The sequence below is a fragment of the Panthera tigris genome, chromosome B4, assembly GCF_018350195.1.
Source record: "Panthera tigris isolate Pti1 chromosome B4, P.tigris_Pti1_mat1.1, whole genome shotgun sequence".
Lineage (NCBI taxonomy): Eukaryota > Metazoa > Chordata > Mammalia > Carnivora > Felidae > Panthera > Panthera tigris.
In genome coordinates this window covers 21,667,524-21,687,207 of record NC_056666.1, presented here as the reverse complement: position 1 = coordinate 21,687,207, position 19,684 = coordinate 21,667,524, and the positions used below count along the sequence as shown (strand labels likewise).

Here is a 19,684-nt window from a genome sequence, read left to right as displayed (position 1 = left end):
GAGTTATGTTTTTATACTTTGTTTTTATTTATAAATTAATAATAAATGAATTCATGAATAAATATTAATGTTAAATTGGTAGAAGATCGAATATTATAAAACAAATTATAAAAACATAATGCTTTGCTTACTTTGTTAATTAATTGTAATTTATTTATTAATAAACACTAATTTGGAAATCTGAATGTGTACAATGGTTACAACTCATTTTCCTTACTTCAGTCCTGTTAAGTTGGAAACAGCTAAAAGGTTTTTTTTTCAGTCCATACGACCACTTTTATTTCTTTTTTTAATTAATTTTTTAAAATTCAAGTTAGTTAACATACAGTGTAGTATTGGTTAAAGGAGTAGAATCTGGTGATTCATTACTTACATATAACACCCAGTGCTCATCCCAACAAGTTAAAAGCTTTTATATTCCTTTTCAGTATAAGAAATCATATTTCACAGATATTACCACTAGGTGGCTCAAGTGGCTAAAATAACAGATGTGCAGGGGAAAGAAACCCAAATATTTAAAGATTTATATCTCTTTCTGCAGTTATATGCTTTATAGTTTAATTTTCTACCAATTTTCATACTACTTGCAGATGATCTCTGTAACACTGCACACAGTGGGCAATAACTTTAACATAGGTCATCATCATGTATGCCATTTTTATGAAGGAGAGAGAGGATTAGCGGACAAAATGAATGAGTTATGCTACATTTTGTCACAAAAAATGTAATAATAAAATAAATTAAAATCTTACCAGCTGACTGAGAGCACAGCATTCAATGGGTATGAAGGGCTGACGTCTTGGGCTATCTTTCATTTTAATTTATCAAGGCATTTCTAGAGATTACCTTATTTTCTGGCAGTTGTGGTTCTCATTTATGTCTCTTCAAGGCAAACGATTTGCAGCCAGGGCTTGAGCTCTCTCCAGTCCAGGGACCTTGAAAATCAAACCATTTTTCCTTAATAATTAGTTATTAAAATGCAGGGCTCCAAATACTGCATCCATTATAATCAGATACCTTGGGACCCCCTGCTCTTTCTGATACACAAAAAAGAGCAGAAAACGGTTACTTTTTCCCCAACTTTAATAAACATCTTATAATTCTGTTTGTTCAAGATACAGTGCCAGGAGGTCAAGAAAGAGGAGGTGGTCTAGCAAGCTGGAAAAGAAAGTAGTAAGCCTGTAGATTCTGCCAAAGAAGGGAAAACAGAACAGGGACCTTAGAATAGGAGGCCCTTATAAATTTCTTAACCAAGAAGAACCGGTATTTATTCTTAAAGATAGTTCTCCAGGCTAGCTTAGTACCAACAGAAGCCCTTCCCTTCTACTTTAAAATTTAGAACCACTGAGAGGTGCCTGGGTGGCTCAGTCGGTTAAGTGTCTGACTTCAGCTCAGGTCATGATCTCGCGGTTCGTGAGGTCAAGCGTCACATCAGGCTCCGTGCTGACAGCTCAGAGCCTGGAGCCTGCTTCGGATTCTGTGTCTCCCTCTCTCTCTGCCCTTACCCCACTCATGGTCTGCCTCTCTCTCTCTCTCTCTCTCTCTCTCTCTCTCTCTCACACATACACACACACACACAAATAAATAAACATTAAAAAATATTTTAAAATTTAGAACCACTGAAATGTTAAAGAAACGTTCTTTCATGATACTGGTTTTATCTTTAGATTATTTGTCTTTTTCCTTGAATTACTCGTCCTTATATTCACCAACAACCAAAACTTCCATTCCAGAAGTTATTTAGTGGACTCTACTTTAGGGGAGAAGTAAAATCCTCTGTATGAGAGGAGTTGAGGGAGGATTTTCCTAATTCTCATAAGAGGCAAGTAGCATTTTTTCATAATTTTTAACCTCTGTAGAGGTATTTTTATTTTTATTTTTTTTTAATTTTTTTTTCAACGTTTTTTATTTATTTTTGGGACAGAGAGAGACAGAGCATGAACGGGGGAGGGGCAGAGAGAGAGGGAGACACAGAATCGGAAACAGGCTCCAGGCTCCGAGCCATCAGCCCAGAGCCTGACGCGGGGCTCGAACTCACGGACCGCGAGATCGTGACCTGGCTGAAGTCGGACGCTTAACCGACTGCGCCACCCAGGCGCCCCTGTAGAGGTATTTTTAAAAAATATTTTCCTTGGCCATTTATTACTTGTCATTGGGAAGTACATGTGGGAATCTGAGCTTGGCTTAAAAGAGAAGTATTGATTTTCCCTAAGGGAGATAATTTAGGTTCAGCTGCAGTAACAGCAGGTTCTGATATTTTTATATTCGTACTCAGGCACCTGACATTTAGGTTTTATTCGAATATAGAGTTGTAAATATAACATGAACTAGTTATCACACAGCTCTTAAATACTGAGATCTAATTACTTCTTTCCAAGTTTAACAACTCTACTTGGTCAAGGTTCTAACCAGTTAGCTTCTCGAGAAAGGCACAAAATCTTACCTTCCCAAATTATGGCCATGAATAGTTTCCACTGAGTGATTAAAAAAAAAATTTGTGTTTGGATGCCTGGGTGGCTCAGTCAGTGGAGCATCGGACCCTTGACTTCGGCTCAGGTCATGATCTCACGGTTCGTGGGTTCGAGCCCCACATCTGGCTCCATGCTGTCAGCTTGGGATTCTTTCTCTCTCCCTCTCTCTCTGCCACCCCCCCATGCTTGCTCTCTCTCTCTCTCTTTCTCTCTCTGTCAAAAAAACAAAAACAAAAACAAGCAAACAAAAAACAGAACAAACAAACAAAAAACTCAAAGTAGCTGAAACAGTAAGAGACTGAATGGCTAACATGACTGACTGCTTAGAGGTAGGGTTGGCTTCGAGGGTGGTTTGACTCAGTTACTCACCAATGTCATCCAAACCCAGGTTTCCTTCTGCACCTGTCTGCCCTTGTCAATGCCAGCTTTACTTCCAGTGGCCCTGCTTTGGCCATCCACAGCTGCCTGCTCCCATTCATATCTAAGGAAAGAGAAAGAAAATGGCCATCCAAAATTCTTCCAGAAGACAGAGGACACTTCCCTCCCAGAAAGGCCTCAGCAGACATGGTCTGCAGGCTTACTGCCCACCCCCTGATGCAGTAAGTCAGGCCACAGAAGGGGACCCCAATTGTCACTTTAGGCCCAAGCTACATGCCCCATCTCAGTAACCGGAAGTGAAATCAACTGCCCCCTAGTAAATGAGCTGCATGCAGGAGGTATGGACACCCGTGTAAAACCCAGGGCTCTTGAAGGAAAGGAAGACAGTATCAGCTGCAGCAGGAGGGCAGAAGGGATATACACTATTTCATATACCTGACTGTATATGGGGAACTCTGGAACCAAATTGCTTAAGTTTGAATCCAGGCCCTCCTGCTTGTTAGCTTCATGACCGTGGGCAAGTCACTTGTCCTCTCTTGTCAGGTAACAAATGGGTCAGTGATGTGATTCATTGCTCATATCGGCGTTTTTCTAAAATCCACGACATTAGGGAGCCCGGGTGGCTCAGTCGATAAGCATCTGACTTCGGCTCAAGTTATGATCTCACAGTGGTGAGTTCAAGTCCCACATCGGGTGAGCACCAGCCCAGCTTTGGGTAAAAACACGAGCCCTGGGTGAGCCCCGCTTCTCTCTCTCTGTTTTTCTCTCTCCCTCTCCCTCCCTCTGTCTGCCCCTCACTCACTTGTGCCCTCTCTCTCTCTCTTTAAAAGAAGTAAATAAATAATAAAATCCATGACATTTCACCAAGATTCATCATATTCTTCCTTTGTGATAGGCATTTAGATAGGCATTCACAAAAGTGAACCAAATGATGTTCTACTTCAAAGAGCTAACAACTCAGGAGAGGAAATAAGAGGTTAGAAATGGTAGTAAAAGAAGGGATAAATTACACTAAAAAGATGTGTTTCCTAAAATGCATTCTTCTCTTCTTTTTTAATTTTTTTAAAGTTTATTTATTTGCTTTGAGAGAGAGAGAGCACAAGCAGGAAAGGAACAGAGAGAGAGAGAGAGAGAGAGAGAGAGGAGAGAATCCTAAGCAGGCTCCATACTGTCAGCACAGAGCCAGATTCGGGGCTTGAACCCACAAATCCCTAAGATCACGACCTGAGCCGAAATCAAGAGTCAGAGGCTTAACCAACTGAGCCACCCAGGCACCCCATAATGCATTGTCTTTTCTAATTAAATAGTCTTTAAGAACAAGCATGTTTTTTAGTGTTTTACAAATCCTATACGAAACTGGTATAATTTTTTTCTGGATAGCCATTCATTAATGAGAAATGTCAACAATAATTAATAATCAGACAATAAACCTACGAAAAATCAACAAGGAGTAACCAAATTTCAGCTATAAAAAGTATAAAATGTAATGTTCTCCATTCCCTAATATTAAAGAAAATGGAGAGGAGCAGAGGTGAGGACCGTTCAAAACTCACTGGACTTTTTCCTTGGAAGTATAATCGTGCTTACAGGAAGTATGTGACAATTGGAGACTCTGTGACTGTGACGTCACAAAACGACCCTCACCGTGGAAACTTAGGAAGTTGCCATTTCCGGGCCCCGAGTCTGGCCCAGCTCTTGCCGAGGGTGGGAATGGACAGATTCCCTTGGTCCTAAAGAGTTTATTCTCTTGGAGCAAAACTGGAGCTAAGAGTTTGCTTTTTAAACACCCTTAATGGGCAAACAGTATGTCAGCAAAGCAACTCAGTAACATCACTCTTAGGGGGAGCTACTGCGCCTCTCGCTCGCGGGGGTGACCTCCCTCCCTCACGACCGGGTGGGCCCCAGGGCTCCACACAGCTCGCAGCCACTGCTTTCCTTTCGACCCCAAGTCCTCAGAATTGTAAACACTGTCCTCTCTCCTGAATGTTTTCCCTTTGCTAAAAACTAGAGTCATAGTAAGGTGACAGTCCTGCGGAGCGGAATAGTCCAGCTAAATTAACACCAGGTGGAAGGTGCATATTGTCTTTGCTCCAAAAAAGCAGAGAAAAACGTTCACCGCCATTTGCATTCACTGATACTTCCGGTAACTTCTTGATAGCCTTTTGGCAATTCATGAATAAAAGTTGCAGGGCGGGGGAGACAGGTAATGTTCGTGAGCACCTAAGATCTTTAAAATGGAACCCACAGCACAGAAGCTAACTGGCATTATTTCTGCCAAGCTGTGAGAGCCCGGGGGGGACAGAGCTTTTCCTGTTCTGGGTCCCCGGTGCGTGGCTCGGATTAATACCTCAATAAGCGTATGCCGAGTGGAGTTCAATTTTGCCAGAAGGTTTGCAAACCAACCCAGAGTAGATGTGACCGAGAAAACAATGACGTGAGAGATACAAACGGTAGGACTGAAGTGGAGCCTGGAGAAGATTTACAAGTGAAACGTTATCTCGAGAAGGGAGTGTCTAGGCAGAGCTCCCTCAAGAGCCAACAACCACGACCGGTGTGGGGGGAAAAGAAAAAGTCCACAGCATTCCAGAAGTGAGAACTGCAAAAGACCATCCCGGTCCTCTTGAGTCAACCCTTGATCTTACAGGTGAGAAGAGAGAACGAGGTCCCCAGAGGGAAGCCACTTGCCAGAGTCTCTTAGCTGACTACAGGCAAAGGCGAGACCATGAACGATTTCATCCCGGGGTGAATTCCCACTCCATGTAACAGAGGCCACCTCACCCATCCAGGGCATGGAGGACAGGCCTGGCTTGTCAGCAGAGAGGCTTCTTGAAAAACCAAGCGCCAGCTCAGCGTCGGAGTTTCACTGACCATTTCCCGGGCTAGGGCAAATGGCTCAGCGTCCAGTTAGAAATGCAACAAAATTGGGGCCCCTGGGTGGCTCCGTCGGTTGACCGTCCAACTGCATTCAGCTCAGGGTGTGATCTCAGGGCTCGTGCGCTCCAGCCCCGAATCGGGCTCACTGCTGTCAGCATGCACCCCGATTTGGATCCTCTGTCCCACTCTCTCTCTCCATTTCCCCCACTCATGCACTCTCAATCTCCCCCTCTGTCTCTCAAAAATAAACATTAAAAAAAAAAAAAGAAATACGATACAATAAAAAAAAAATAACACTTTATCCGTTAGAAATAAGGAAACAGTGAGTCTCCCCCCATTCCCCTTGTGCCCTGACTCACCAAAGTCCATTGCAGGAGACCATGGCCAGAGCCCCCTACAGAGAAAGAAAAGGCCAAGAGAGAGCCTAGTTTCTCAAAACTCTTCCTTTAGGTCTTTTGAGGATTCTGGGCTCCAGAGTTTCTAAAAGACCTAGATTATTAGAAATGCTTTGATGGGGTAACGCAAGTTGAAATCAGAAGGCGTGTGAACGAGCAAGGAAGATATTGCCAGGTTCATCAAATCCCAGAGTGAGATTCATCAAAATCCCAGAGTGAAAAAGGGATGCCATTTAGCAAAAGCCAACCACCCTCTCAGCCTCGTCATGTGATTCCTCACATTCTCGTTCCAATGTATACTTTTTTGTAAATGCTTATTTATTTATTTATTGAGAGAGAGAGAATAGGAGCAGGGGAGGGGCAGAGAGAGAGAGAGAGAGAGAGAGAGAGAATCTCAAGCAGGCTCCATGCTGTCAGCACAGAGCCTGACGTGGGGCTTGAACTCACAAACTGTGAGACCATGACCTGAGCCACAATCCAGAGTTGGACACTCAACCAACTGAGCCACCCAGGTGCCCCCCGATGTATACGTTAAATATCTACAACAAACTCCTAAGCTGTACGATGAACAACAACCTGTCAGATGGTCATTTTTTAACAGACACTGAAGCAAATAAATGCATGGCTCCTGCTTCCATTCATACACTCAATCTATCATTCAATCCTGAATTGATGAGCCATTTATCAAGTGGTCAGTGTATCAGGCACTGCGATTCTAAGCTTTTAAGATAACAAACAATCCTTCCCTCCCGGACTTCCAATTCCAGACAGGGTGATAGAGAAGAAACCAAATTATGACTTTGCGATGAGAAAGTGCTTTAACAGCAGGATGATGGCAAGGTCAAGGGAGGACAGAGGAGTGAGGGAATCCTCTCTGATAATACGTGGGGATGTTCACTCAATTAGATTTCTGGGGCCGAAGACTCCCTGTTGACTCATTTCATAAACTAACAGTCATGCAATTTTCTCTCTAATGGTAAAACCTCCAACAACGTTAATTCCAAATTCGCCGGGTTGGTACTTAATAAACACTCGTAGAATTGAATTTTGTCTCTCCCTCCCTCCCTGACCTTCTACCTCTTTCAACCTAACAAGACCCTTGTTTAACTTGCTAGCTATAAGAAAATGCCCTTGCAAATTAGCAAGATCATACATTACAACCTGAAGTAAATAGATTTCCTTATATGGTCGGAAAGCTGGCAATACAGGTCAGCTGTTCTCCAGTTAACAGAAGAGTCTTCCAAGATGGTTACATACATTTTTAAAATCTGTTGTTGAATCCTAGAACAGGGGGAATTTGGAGATGACATAGACCGACTTTCCTATTTTTGCACAAGTATACTGAGACCTATACTGATTGAATGAAATAGCCAAGCTCATAAAATTAGCATTAGAAGGTACCTGGCAACCTTTCATTATTGTTGTCACAGAACTCACAGTCACTGCCTTCCATTTACTCAAGGTTTTAGAGCCGTCAACAAGAGCATTCTTGGGGATTCTTGGGGATTCTTGGGGATACTCCATATGGAAGTTACATTTAACTCGTCAGCCTACCAAGCTTTGACTCGTCACCAGCAAGGATCTGGTTCCAGCTCACCTCGGCCACAACCTTCTCCGTGCTCGGCCCCTAGTCCCAATCACTACCAACAAGGGCATCTCATCTAAAACCCCACTTTCAGACACCCCACCTACCTCCCACCGGCTCGCTCTCCCACACCCCAACTCCAGCAGTGTTTGACGATATTGGCACATCATTTCCATTGTTCGTTCCCCCTCTCACAGCCTCACTTTTCTTCACACTCGGCTCAAATTCCGTGATCGACATGGTAAGCGCCCCTTGCCAAACACCCCCAACGCCATATTCATTACTCCTTCACTCATGACTACCTGAAAAACTCCATCCTTGACCACATCTGACTCTCTCTCTCTCCACTCCTCACCTGCACCTGTGCAACTAAGGAAGACACAGTCATGCCGACTGCTCTTTCTGCAAAATCACGACCACAAGCGACAGGCTGACCCTCAACACTGCCTGCCAGTTGTGCGCTTTAGCAAGCGTGCTGTCCTAAACAAATATTCCACACCTTCTGTCTTCTCAAACCTCCCAAACCCCTTACCCTCTGCAAGATCAGCTGAGTGCTTCTTATTTCAATGAGACAAAATACGATCCCTGTCCACAAATCTACTAACTTTTTGTAGCTGTAGCCATATTCCTTGTCTTCGCTTTTGAAACAATGAACTTGGTCCTTGTGCATTAGATCTCACCCCCTCTTTCCTACTCAACAATTTCAGTTCTGCAAATATCTCCTTTCTCCAGCATTGTCAACTTTTCTTTCTCTACAGAATCTTCTCCATCAGCATTTGCACATGCTTCCATCTTAAAATGTCTCTGTGGTCCCCACATTTCTGTCTAGGTACTATACCACTTCTCTGCTTTCATCAAAGTCACCCATGACCTCTAAATGATCAAATCCAGTCATCAGTTTTTATTCTTTCTTTTCATTATCAGCAGGATTTGACACATATAACCTCATTTCCTCCTTGAAATATTTCTTCTCTCGGTTTCTGGACAACACACCCTTGCTCTCCTTCTTCATCCTCGGCCCCTTAGTCTCAGCCTCTTTGAGGGATCTTCTTCTTGCCAACTTACAAATGCTACAATGTCCTAGGGCTTTCTTCTTGAACCTCTTCTCTACCTACCACTTTTTTTTAATGTTTATTTATTCTTGAGAGAGAGAGAGAGAGAGAGCAAAGAGAGAGAAAGGGAGGGGCAGAGAGAGGAGACACATAATCTGAAGCAGGGTTCAGGCTCTGAGCCATCAGCACAGAGCCTGATGCGGGACTCGAACCCATGAGCCGTGAGATCATGACCTGAGCCGAAGTTGGATGCCCAAATGACTGAGCCACCCAGGTGTCCCACCCCTTTTTCTTTTTTTAATGTTTATTTATTTATTTTGAGAGAAAGAGAGCATGGGCAGGGGAGGGGCAGAGAGAGAGGGAGAGAGAAAATCCCAAGCAGGCTTCATGCTGTCAGCACAGAGCCCAACACAGGGCTCCGTCTCACAAATGGTGAGATCATGACCTGAGCTGAAATTAAGAGTCTCACGTTTAGCTGACTGACCCACCCAGATACCCCTCTACCTATCACTCCTGCGATGATCTCAGCCTGCTGGCTCTAAATACCATCTAAATGTTCATGGCTCATCGATTTATACATCTAGTCAAACTCTGAACCCCAGACATACTATCTAACCTATATTTCCCTTTGGAAATTAACTTAAGCTTTCCAAACAGAACATTAGCCCTCCCCCCCAAACAAGCCACGAATCCTCCTCCTTCTCCTCCCCATCTTAGTAAATACCAACTTGGCTCATTTCGTTGTTTGGGCCAAGCCTTACAAATCGTTCTCAGTGTATTTTTTTCTGTCATTGCAGCTCACATCCAATCTATAAGTAGATCTTGGTGACTGTAGTTTCAATCCATTTCTAGAATTCTATCAGTCTCTATCACCCCCAGTTTATCCCCTGGACTATATAAAAGCAATCTCTTCACTGCTCTTTTTCTTCCACTCTTGCCTCCCTACGGTTGTTTTTTTTTTTTTTTTCTCCACAGAACAACCAGACTGAGACATTTCAAATATAAGTCTAATAAATTATGTCATTCCAATGGTTAGATAAGTCCTTTCAATGACTTCTCAAAGTAAGTCTCAAAGAAAAGTGGAAACTTTCTTGGGTTTGTTTGTTTGTTTGTTTGAAGTAGGCCTCATGCCCAGCATGGAGCCCAACATGGGGCTTGAACTCACAACCTTGAGAGCAAGACCTGAGTTGAGATCAAGAGTCAGATGCCTGACCGACTAAGCCACCCAGGTGCCCCAAATTGGAAGTTGTTATGATTATTTCTAAACCCCAACATTATCTGGCCCCACCTCTCTGCCTTCATCACCGACATTGCCCTGGCTCTCTTCCTTCGATTCATCACCACCCACCTTGCTATACTTCCAGTTCGCCAAGCATGCTCCTAATTCGGGGCCTCTCAATTATTTCTTTTCTGTTGCCTGGACACCCCTTCCCTCACATGGCCAACCCCCTGGTGGAATGTTATCTTTTCAGAGTATCTGCCCCTGACTTCCCATCATCTGCTATGGGAACTGTCCCCAAATTGGTGATTTACACACATTACTATTATCCCTTATAATTCTGGAGATGAAATGAGCATGAAGGAGGGTGAGAGACCATGCAGCCCTGTGGTAGCCAGCCTCTGTGATGGCTGTCCATGAGCCTCGCCTCCTAGTACTAATACCCTTGTGTGGTCCCCTCCCACACTGAACCTGACTGACCTGTGTGACCAACAGAATATTGTGGAAACTACAGTGCATGATTTGGACACCAGCTTATAAAAAACATTGAGCTGATGCTTTGATGTGTTTGGGATCATCTCCAAGGGAAGCAAACTGCCATGCACTGAGGCCATGAAGCACCCCAATGGAAAGGTCCGCACGGCGAGGAACTGAGGCCTCCTGCCAAAGGCCAGAACCAGCTTACCAGCCTGTGATGGAACCAACTCCGGACCTACTCACACCTTCAGATGGCTGAAGCCTCAGCCGACATCTTGACTGCCCACTTATAAGAGTCTCTGAGCCAGAACCACCAGGCTCAGAACCACCAGTGCTCTGAAATTCCTTACCCACAGAAACCGTGTGAGAAAAGAGTATATTACTGTTTCAAGTCTAGGAGAGGTTTGTTGCATGGAAATAGCAATAATTTACTAATACACAGTGCTGTCTGAAAGAGCCTCCCCTACCAAACCCGAGCACTCTTAATCTCTCTCCTCTACCTTATTTTTTTCCATTGCATTTATCACCGTCTGACATAGTATGTATGTTTATTCGTCTATTTGTCTCCTTCCCCTTTCACCCTCTAGATTGTAAACTTCAAAAGAAAAAGAATTTTGTCTGTATTTTTCCCTGTTATAGTCTCAGTGCCTATAACTGTGCCTGGTACATAGTAGACACTAAAATAAACCGTATTACTCATTCTCTTTATCATCAACATATACTTATTATTGCTGACTCCTTAAGACAGCATATTATTACCCTGGTGATTTACTGTAATATTTATTTATTTAACAAATATTTACTGAATACCTATTCCATGTAATTATAATAATAGGTAAAAATCCAAATGCAGCATATGTATTGTTTCACTTGATTTTCAAAACAGCCACATGCCAGCTATTATCAAGAGTCTGATGTCGGAGGTACTAAGTTTGAGCTGCCTGTGAGACATCCAAATGGAAACCTCAAGTGGACAACTGGATTATAACTCTGGAAAACAAGGCAGAGGTCCAGGGTGTGGACATAATTGGGGCATTTAAACTCATGGGACTGAATAGTCTCCCTCAGGAAGAAGCATAGTTAGTTAGAGAAGAGAAAACGAATGATGGAGAATCGCGGAAGTACTGTAATAGCAACCCGGAGGAAGGGGAGGGACAAGCGAAGGAGACTGAGAAGCACCAGCCAGCAAGGTAGAAAGAAAACAAGGAACCTGCAGTGTCTTGGAAGGTGAAATAATATACTTTAAGGAGAAAGAGATCGGCTTATCGAATGCTGCTGGGAGGTAAAGTCAGATGAAGACACACAACAGGCCATTGGAATACAATGTGAAAGCCTTGTTAGTGAGTTGGTGGGGGAGAGGCATGGAAGCCAAATTGCAGAGGGGTGAAGGACAGGAAAAGGAGGGAATGACTAGAGACAACTCTTCTGAGAGGTGCAGAGGAATGTGGCAGTACCCGGAAGGATACGTGGGGTCAAGAGAGGCACTTTAAGATGGAAAAAAACGACAGCATGTTTGTTTGCTGATAGTATTAATATATTAAACAAGAATCCAGACAGATATTGGAAGAGAGCCCTTGATTAGGTAGGAAGGAAAGGATCTACTACACCAGAGGGGGGCGTGAGATATGACTTGAGGTAGAAACAACGTCAGTTCTTCCCCAGGACCAAGAGGACTACAAGGGATCAGGTGGAAGGGGGAACGTGTGGAAAGAATCTTCTCTTTGCTTCCATTTCCTCAGTAAAATGCTATGTCATCCAGCTGAGAGGGAGAAGATGTTGAGAGTTTGAAGGGAAAGGAGGAAGTGTGGAAGATTTATCTAGAACAGCTGGAAAGGAAACAGACTACATAATTATGGTAGTCATGACCTATAGCTCTAGGACCTCACTTAAGATTCATGCCATGTATAAATGTCCCCAAAATTCATAGGTTGAAATCCCAGTGTCTGATGTGATAGTATTAGGATGTGGGGCTTTGGAGAAGTGCTTAGGTAATGGGGGCGGAGCCCTCACGGGCTTAGCAGTCTTATAAAAGAGACCCCAGAGAGCTCCTGGTCTCCTTCTACCATGTGAGGATACAGCCAGAAGGTACCAGGTAAGAGCCAGGGAGAGGGCTCTTACCAGAATGACCATGTCGGTGCCTTGATCTCAGACCCTCCAGCCTCTAGAACTGTAAAAAATAAATTTCTGTTGTTTATATGCCACCCCATCTGTGGTATTTTGTTTTAGCAGCTAGAATGGACTAAAACAGTCCATGAATTTAACAAGCATGTTTTTCTCAAGCCCTGTCCAGCTGCAACGGGTGAAGAGTTGAACTTTTCACCAGGGGGAACAATGCAATGGATGTTGTGTGCATGATGGGCCACGGATCCTCAGCCGGGCAGAGTGGGACAGAACAAAAGTGGTATTGGAGGTCCCAACGGGGTCCAACCATTATTGGAGTTAGAATCCCAAAATCTTGGGGCGCCTGGGTGGCTCATTCAGTTAAGCGTCTGACTTCAGCTCAGGTCATCACCTTGAGGTTTGTGGGTTCAAGAGTCCCACGTCAGGCTCTGGACTGACAGCTCAGGACTGGAGCCCTATTTTGGATTCTCTCTCTCTCTCTCTGCCCCTCCCCTGCTCACGTTCTGTCTCTCAAAAATAAACATTAAAAAAAAAAAAAAGAATCCCAGAGGAAATGAGTTAGACAGATACAAGATGATGGTTAGAGAGTGGGGCTTCTTACAATGGGAACTTTGGAATGTTATCACTGGTAACAAGAAGATCAAGACAATGAACAAGGGGAACGTGATGAGGAAGGGTAGGACCCAAGGCCATTCCATGAGGGGAGGTAACAAACTGGGAGATCGAGGAGTTAAAAGCACAGATATTTATGTCACAAGAATGATGACAGGACTGTCCTTAAAGGAGTTAGTGTGTCAGGAGCTAATGTCCTCAAGGAATGAGCAGGAATGACCCATGGTCTGCAACAAGGAGTGGCAGTAGGTGGCAATGTCTGTCTTTTTTTTTTTTTTGATAATTTTTTTTAAGTTTGTTTATTTTTGAGAGAGAGAGAGAGAGAGAGAGAGTGAGGGAAGGGCAGAGAGAGGGGGATAGAGGATCTGAAGCCGGCTCTGTGCTGACAGTACAGAGCCCTGTGTGGGGCTCAAACTCAACAACCGCGAGATCATGACCCGAGCCGAAGTCAGATGGTTAACCAACAGACCCACCCAACCCCCCTGGCAATGTCTCTTGATAGGAGATTCGGGGCTGAAAGTATTAAGGCGGAGGGGAAGAGAAAGGCCTGGAAGTAGCAGTGTGGGGAAAAGGAGGATATCCTTCCACCCGCTGTGTCCAAGGGGAGCCAGGGTGTAGGCAAGAAAAGCACGTCCTTTGAAAGATCTGCTGAGACAGCAGTGGCCTCAGGGAAGAGCTAGGTTTCATTCAGAGCAAGAAGATGAACGGGATGGTTTAGAGAAGAATTTGCAGAGATAGAGAAGTGAACAGAGTGCGTTTCGAAGAGCACAGCTGGAGTGTCAGGGATTGGGGAGAGGTAGGTGATTGTGAAATCGTGCCCCACAGGGTTGATGAGGTTAAAGCTGTCCACCAGCAAGACCATCACTGACCTGCCTTCTTCACGGGAATGTTAACCTTAACTTTTAAAAAAATTTTTTTATGTTTACTTATTTTTGAGGGAGAGTGAGCGAGCGAGTGGGGGAGGGGCAGAGAGCGAGGGAGATGGAGAATTCCAAGCAGGCCTGCAAGGACAGTAGAGAGCCCCATGCGGGGCTTGAACTCACAACCTACAAGATCGTGACCTGAGCCCAAGTTGGACGCTTAACCGACTGAGCCACCCGGGTACCCTGAACCTTATCTTTTAGATGCGAACAGGAAGAGCTCTGGAGTTGCTACACCAGGTTGAGCTCAACCACTGACTCATACCTGCCACATGGACCACAGGTTGTCGGACAGCGACCTCTACCTCATTATAGTGTTACAATCTCCGCCCACGCAGGAGCACAAGCTTCTCTGACATAACATATGATATGAGTAGAGGCATGTTTTTTAAGTACACCTGTGCAACCTTATGCCCACCTTCATATGTGATGTCAAAACTTCCCTTCCTGATTATTCCTCCTAACCCAAAATGAAAGAAACCCAGTCACACCCACTCTAGGAGTCATGGCTTTGGAAGTTATTCCCCGTGACCTCCTTATCTTCTATAGATAAAGTTTCCTTTGTGTGACAACCCCACCTGGTGCAGTCTCTGTCCGTAACTCACCAGGGAGTGAACTCATGTTTAGTTCCGTTAGAGCTGGGACAAAAGAGGGCATGTTCAGAACTGAATGGAGAAGAGAACCCAGGGGTCGAGGAAAGCCTGGACACCCTGAGTCATGTCCCTTTTGAGGGTGCTTGAAGTAGGAGCGCCTGGGTGGCTCAGTCGGTTAAGCCTCCAACTCTCGATTTCAGCTCAGGTCACGATCTCATGAGTTCATGAGTTCCAGCCCCGAGTCTGGCTCTGCACAGACAGCATGGAGCCTGTTTGGGATTCTCTCTCTCCCTCTCTCTCTGTCCCTTCCCTGCTTGTGCATTTGGGCCTTAATGTACGTCCTCCTTGTAAAAAAAAAAAAAGGCCAAGGAGTTAATGATTTCTTTGGAGTCTTCCAGCAGGATAGATAACATCTAGGTAGTGATTATGCAGGGTCTCCATAAACGTTCTCCAAGACCACTGACCGCAAACACCTTGACATCAAAACCTCCCCCCGGCTTCAGGTGTTGAGTGAGCTCTGAAGGACACCTGGCCCCTGTCCATGTTCGGATCAGTTCTTGGATGCCTGAGTGGACAGGCGCACCAGACCACAGTCACCAATAAAAACCCGAGACCCCAAGCAAAGATGAGATTCATGCTCCTTTTCCTTTCTGAGTCTCCTGGATGGTCCATCTGAATCTGTACTCTCTATACATCCGCAATAAACTCTGCTCTCACCTCCCGCTGGCTCACATTTGATCTCTATCCTGTGTAGAGCCAAGGACCTTCTTGGTGGGTCCCATAGGATCCTCTCTGGGTCCTCAGACCCAGGCTACGGCATCAGTTTTAGGAGCTATCATGATTCCACACCTTCTTTCTGTTCCCTTTTTCCTAAGTCAAGACTATTCCATACGGGAGCTCCTTCAGCCCAAATCCTGGAGTGAAACATCAAAGCTCACCTTCAAAGATTGCATCATGTGAGTAAAAACTAGCCCTTTGTTGTAAACCACTGAAATTTGTGTTTTTTTTTTTAAGTTTTTTTCAATGTTTATTTTACTTGAGAGAGAGAGAGAGAAAGAGAATGAGGGAGGGGCAGAGAGGGAGACACAGAACCTGAAGCAGGCTCCAGGCTTTGAGCTGTCAGCACAGAGCCGGATGTGGGACTCGAACTCACAGACTGCGAGATCGTGACCTGAGCCGAAATCGGAGGCTTAACCAGCTGAACCACCCAGGTGCCCCTGTAAGCCATAGAGGTTTCCAACCATCTGCCACTGCTGCATAATTTAGCCTCAGTGAATTAATACAGACACCTAGAGCGGAGTCTACAAACTGTAAAAACCAGAAAGTACATATTTTAGGTTCTGCAGGACCTACAGTCTGTCAGGGCCACTAAACTTTGCTGTTGCCGTGCAAAAGCGTTCATAGATTCTAGGTAAACAAATGAGCATGGCAATGTTCCAATAAAACTTTCTTTACAAAAACAAGTAGCAAAATAGGTTTTACCCTCAGGGACAGGTGGATGGATACTCCTGAGAACGCGCTTTAAGTAATTTAACCAATGGCTAGAAGTTCTATAGGCAATTGCTTAAAATCACATTTGTTAATTTTACACAGCCAGTATTAGTTTTGTAAGTTTTGTATTAAAGACGAAACAGAACATACTTTATTGCAATAGGTCTGTTGAAAAACAAAATTCAACTGCGTAAATCTGAAGACCTAATTGGTTCCATTAAATAATTCATGAATAGGGCAGCATCCCTTATATCAAATCAGAGGGGAGCCCCGAGAAGCTGTACAACATGGAAGGTTTGGGTGGCTCATCAGTTAAGTGACCGACTCTTGATTTCAGCTCAGGTCATGATCTCACAGTTCGTGAGTTCAAGCCCCATATTGGGTTCCATGCTGACAGTGCAGAGCCTGCTTGGGATTCTCTCTCTCTCCCTCTCTCTCTTCCCCTTAAACACACATGCTTGTGCTCTCTCTCTCTCTGCTCTCAAAACTAAATAAATAAACTTTTAAAAAAATGGAAGGTTTTTATAGGAAAGAGGGTCAGGCAAGAGAGTTATTAGCTAAAGACAAGAAAGAATTGTTTCCGGCAAGATCACTTCCCTTAGGAGGAAGGGCAGAGGGTCTTAGTATGCAAATAATCTCCTCTTCCTCTGGGGGACAGAGAAGGCCTACAGACAGAAACCTCTCTGGTGAGTATCAGAAAATTCCTGCCTGACCTGTTAAGACTTACATTTCTGGGATGGGTTGAAACTGCAATTAGGTTAAGCCTTAAGCCCTGGGTTACTGACTTAAGCCTTAACCTGAGTGATGCCATTTGGGGCCCTTTGTTTATGCTTTTTAACACTCCCTAGAGCCCATTTATTTCGTAAGATTTAAAATGGATAAAAAAAAAGGCAAAGGATGGCAAATGTAATATTTCGGGATGGATAGGGGAAAAAAAAACCCAACTAGAAATTATCTCTCTGCTTGCACAAAGCCTTCAGAAGCAATTGGGAAGGCTCAAAAAGGAAATGAGAAGGAGAGAGAAACAGATGAATTAGGGATAAAAGGGGGAGAAATGAAAACATGAAGAAAAATAGCACAAAGGTGAGAGAAAATTGGATGAAGCTGGGATTCCTGTATTGGTTTTTCTTCCAGCACCAGAACCAGAAAGCATGCTTGTTCCTCTACTGCCCCCTTCAGTTCTTCCAGGGTCCTCGCTTGATTTTTTGCAATTGGCCACTAATGGGTTACGCCGTGGGGCGCCTGGGTGGCTCAGTGGGTTGAGCATCCGACTTTGGCTCAGGTCATGATCTCACAGCTTGTGAGTTCCAGCCCCGCGTCGGGCTCTGTGCTGACGGCTTGGAGCCTGGAGCCTGCTTTGGATTCTGTGCCTCCCCCTCTCTCTGCCCCTAACCCACTCGCATTCTGTCTCTGTCTCTCTCAAAAATAAATAAACATCCAAAAAAAAAAAAAAAGAATTTAATGGGTTACACCCCCCCCAGGATGCAACTCTTATGAGTGATTTTCCATTTTTTTTTAATTTTAGCTCCATCTTGCTGAAGTCCACAGGGGTTCAAAAATGGCAGGATATATGTAAGTCATTTGAGTAAATGAGATTTTGGATGGGCAGGGTGTGGTAGGGGATGAGGACAAGACCAAAGACTGAGGATAAATAGGGGCCAAGGTTAACATGGGGAGGGGGAGAGATACTGAGCAGAAGTGAGGGTTCAGGGACGGAGGTAGTTTAGAGACTGAGCCTGATTCTACAAATTAAAGAACTGGGGTTGCATGTAGCTGGGCAATTCCACAAACGTGGCAAGGTAAATTGATAAAATATTAATTACGACTGGGATCTGGGGGTAGGAAATGCAAGGAAAATGATGGCATGACAGATAGCTCCGGGTAGATCTGGGATGGAAAATCAGAGCCTGCACTTTATAAGTCTGGTCGGGGAATCAGTGGGAATAAGATCATGGGCATATAATCTTCTCATAAGTTAGCCAAATCCATGCCATCATCGCATCATGGTCAACTGTCTAAGAGTCTGTCTACATTGTGAGCAACCTGAGGTAGAAACAAGTCTTTTTCCACCATTGTAAACCCACCACTCATTGCAGTAGCTTTCCACAAGCTAGCACTCAATGGATTTGTGTTGAATTACATTATTTCCTTTCGATAATAAAGAATTTCCGGGGCACCTGGACGGCCCGGTCAGTAAAGCGTCCGATTCTTGATTTCAGCTCAGGTCGTGATCTCACCATTGGTGCGATTGAGCCCCGTGTGGGGCTCTGCAATGAGAGCACGGAGCCTGCTTGGGATTCTCTCTCCCTCCCTCTCTGCCCCTCCCCTGCTCACCTGTGCGTGCACGCTCTCTCTTTCTCTCCAAATAAATAAAAAATCAATAAACATTTTAAAAATTTCCTAATTTTTTTTATAGGAAATTGTCAGTTCATTGGAATGGGGAGGGAGAATGCTTTGTCCTGGGAATCTCTGAGAGTTTGCCACCATTTTCCATGTCTTCATCCTAAAGCCACCCTCCTTCCTGTCAATCGACTGTCGGCCGTCTACTACTTACCAGCGCGGGAGTCCAAAACAAATGGTAAAAGCTTCGCTCTCATCACCGCAGCCGTAATGTACATTTGGTTTCATGCTGACTCCACGCTGAAATTCAGGGCTATGGCCACTCCGAGTCTCCCAGCTGATGTGCTTCCTGAGCACAGGAAGTGTCCATTGTCACCCTGTGAGAAGTAAGGGAGATGATTCTTTTTCAGAAATACCGAATAAAAGCTGTGAGAACCCCCTTCCCCCCCCCCCACCACAATGAAGTCCCAAACCCTTAGACACTTCGCTTCCTATTTCTTCTTCCCCTCTCAGATTTGTGGCCTTATTTTTGCAGGCTTTGCAATAAGCAGGCACCAAAGAACACAGAACACTGCAAGTCTCTGCCTCACCTCCGGAAATGTACACTTGTTCCAATCAGACTACTTTTTGCCTTACATGGGGGCAGGCGACATCCAAGTAAGGCTGTATGTAACCTCTGTAGCGTTCAGCCAATGAGGGACCAGGGGAGGGACTTACCTCTGTAGTGCCCAGCCAATGAGGGACCAGGGGAGGGACTTGCACACTAGGAGATAAATGGTCTGCTGTAACTGCCCCCAGTGTGCCTGTCCATCAGACACCCACTCTTGCAAGAACGTTGATTAAAGCCTCGCCTCGCTGTGCTCCAAGTCTCTGCATTCTTCCTTTGATTGGGTCAGTGGGCTTATTTCTCATAACCCCCCCCCCCCCCCATGGCATCTCTTCCTGGCAAGTCAGGCCCAGTCCAGGAGTGGATGACGGAGCAAGCACTTACTAGGTGTACATTATGACCTACAACATCTAAGCTATTCACATGGTGAGATGCTTTTGCTTCTAAAAACAACACTGTACATAATAGTAGAGGCTATGTTGTCAAGGTAAGAAAAATTAAACAGGGGCACCTGGCTGGCTCAGTCCATGGAGGGTGAGACTCTTGATC

The 19,684-nt window shown here is 44.6% G+C and overlaps 2 long non-coding RNA genes across 2 annotated transcripts in view; one reads left to right on the top strand and one right to left on the bottom strand.

Annotated features, from left to right (window-relative positions):
• Positions 1-3,593, bottom strand: part of LOC107179557 — a 36,786-nt gene extending 33,193 nt beyond the window's left edge. The window contains exons 1-3 of the long non-coding RNA XR_006220356.1: positions 3,285-3,593; positions 2,841-2,936; positions 847-935 (exon numbers count right to left, since the gene is read on the bottom strand). This is a non-coding gene — a long non-coding RNA (uncharacterized LOC107179557). The remainder of the gene's footprint in view (positions 1-846; positions 936-2,840; positions 2,937-3,284) is intronic.
• An 11,978-nt stretch (positions 3,594-15,571) lies between these two features.
• Positions 15,572-19,268, top strand: LOC122240573. Its single transcript, XR_006220355.1, has 4 exons — positions 15,572-15,653; positions 17,714-17,760; positions 18,605-18,766; positions 19,064-19,268. It is a non-coding gene; the product is annotated as an uncharacterized LOC122240573 (long non-coding RNA).
• Positions 19,269-19,684: the final 416 nt, after the last annotated feature.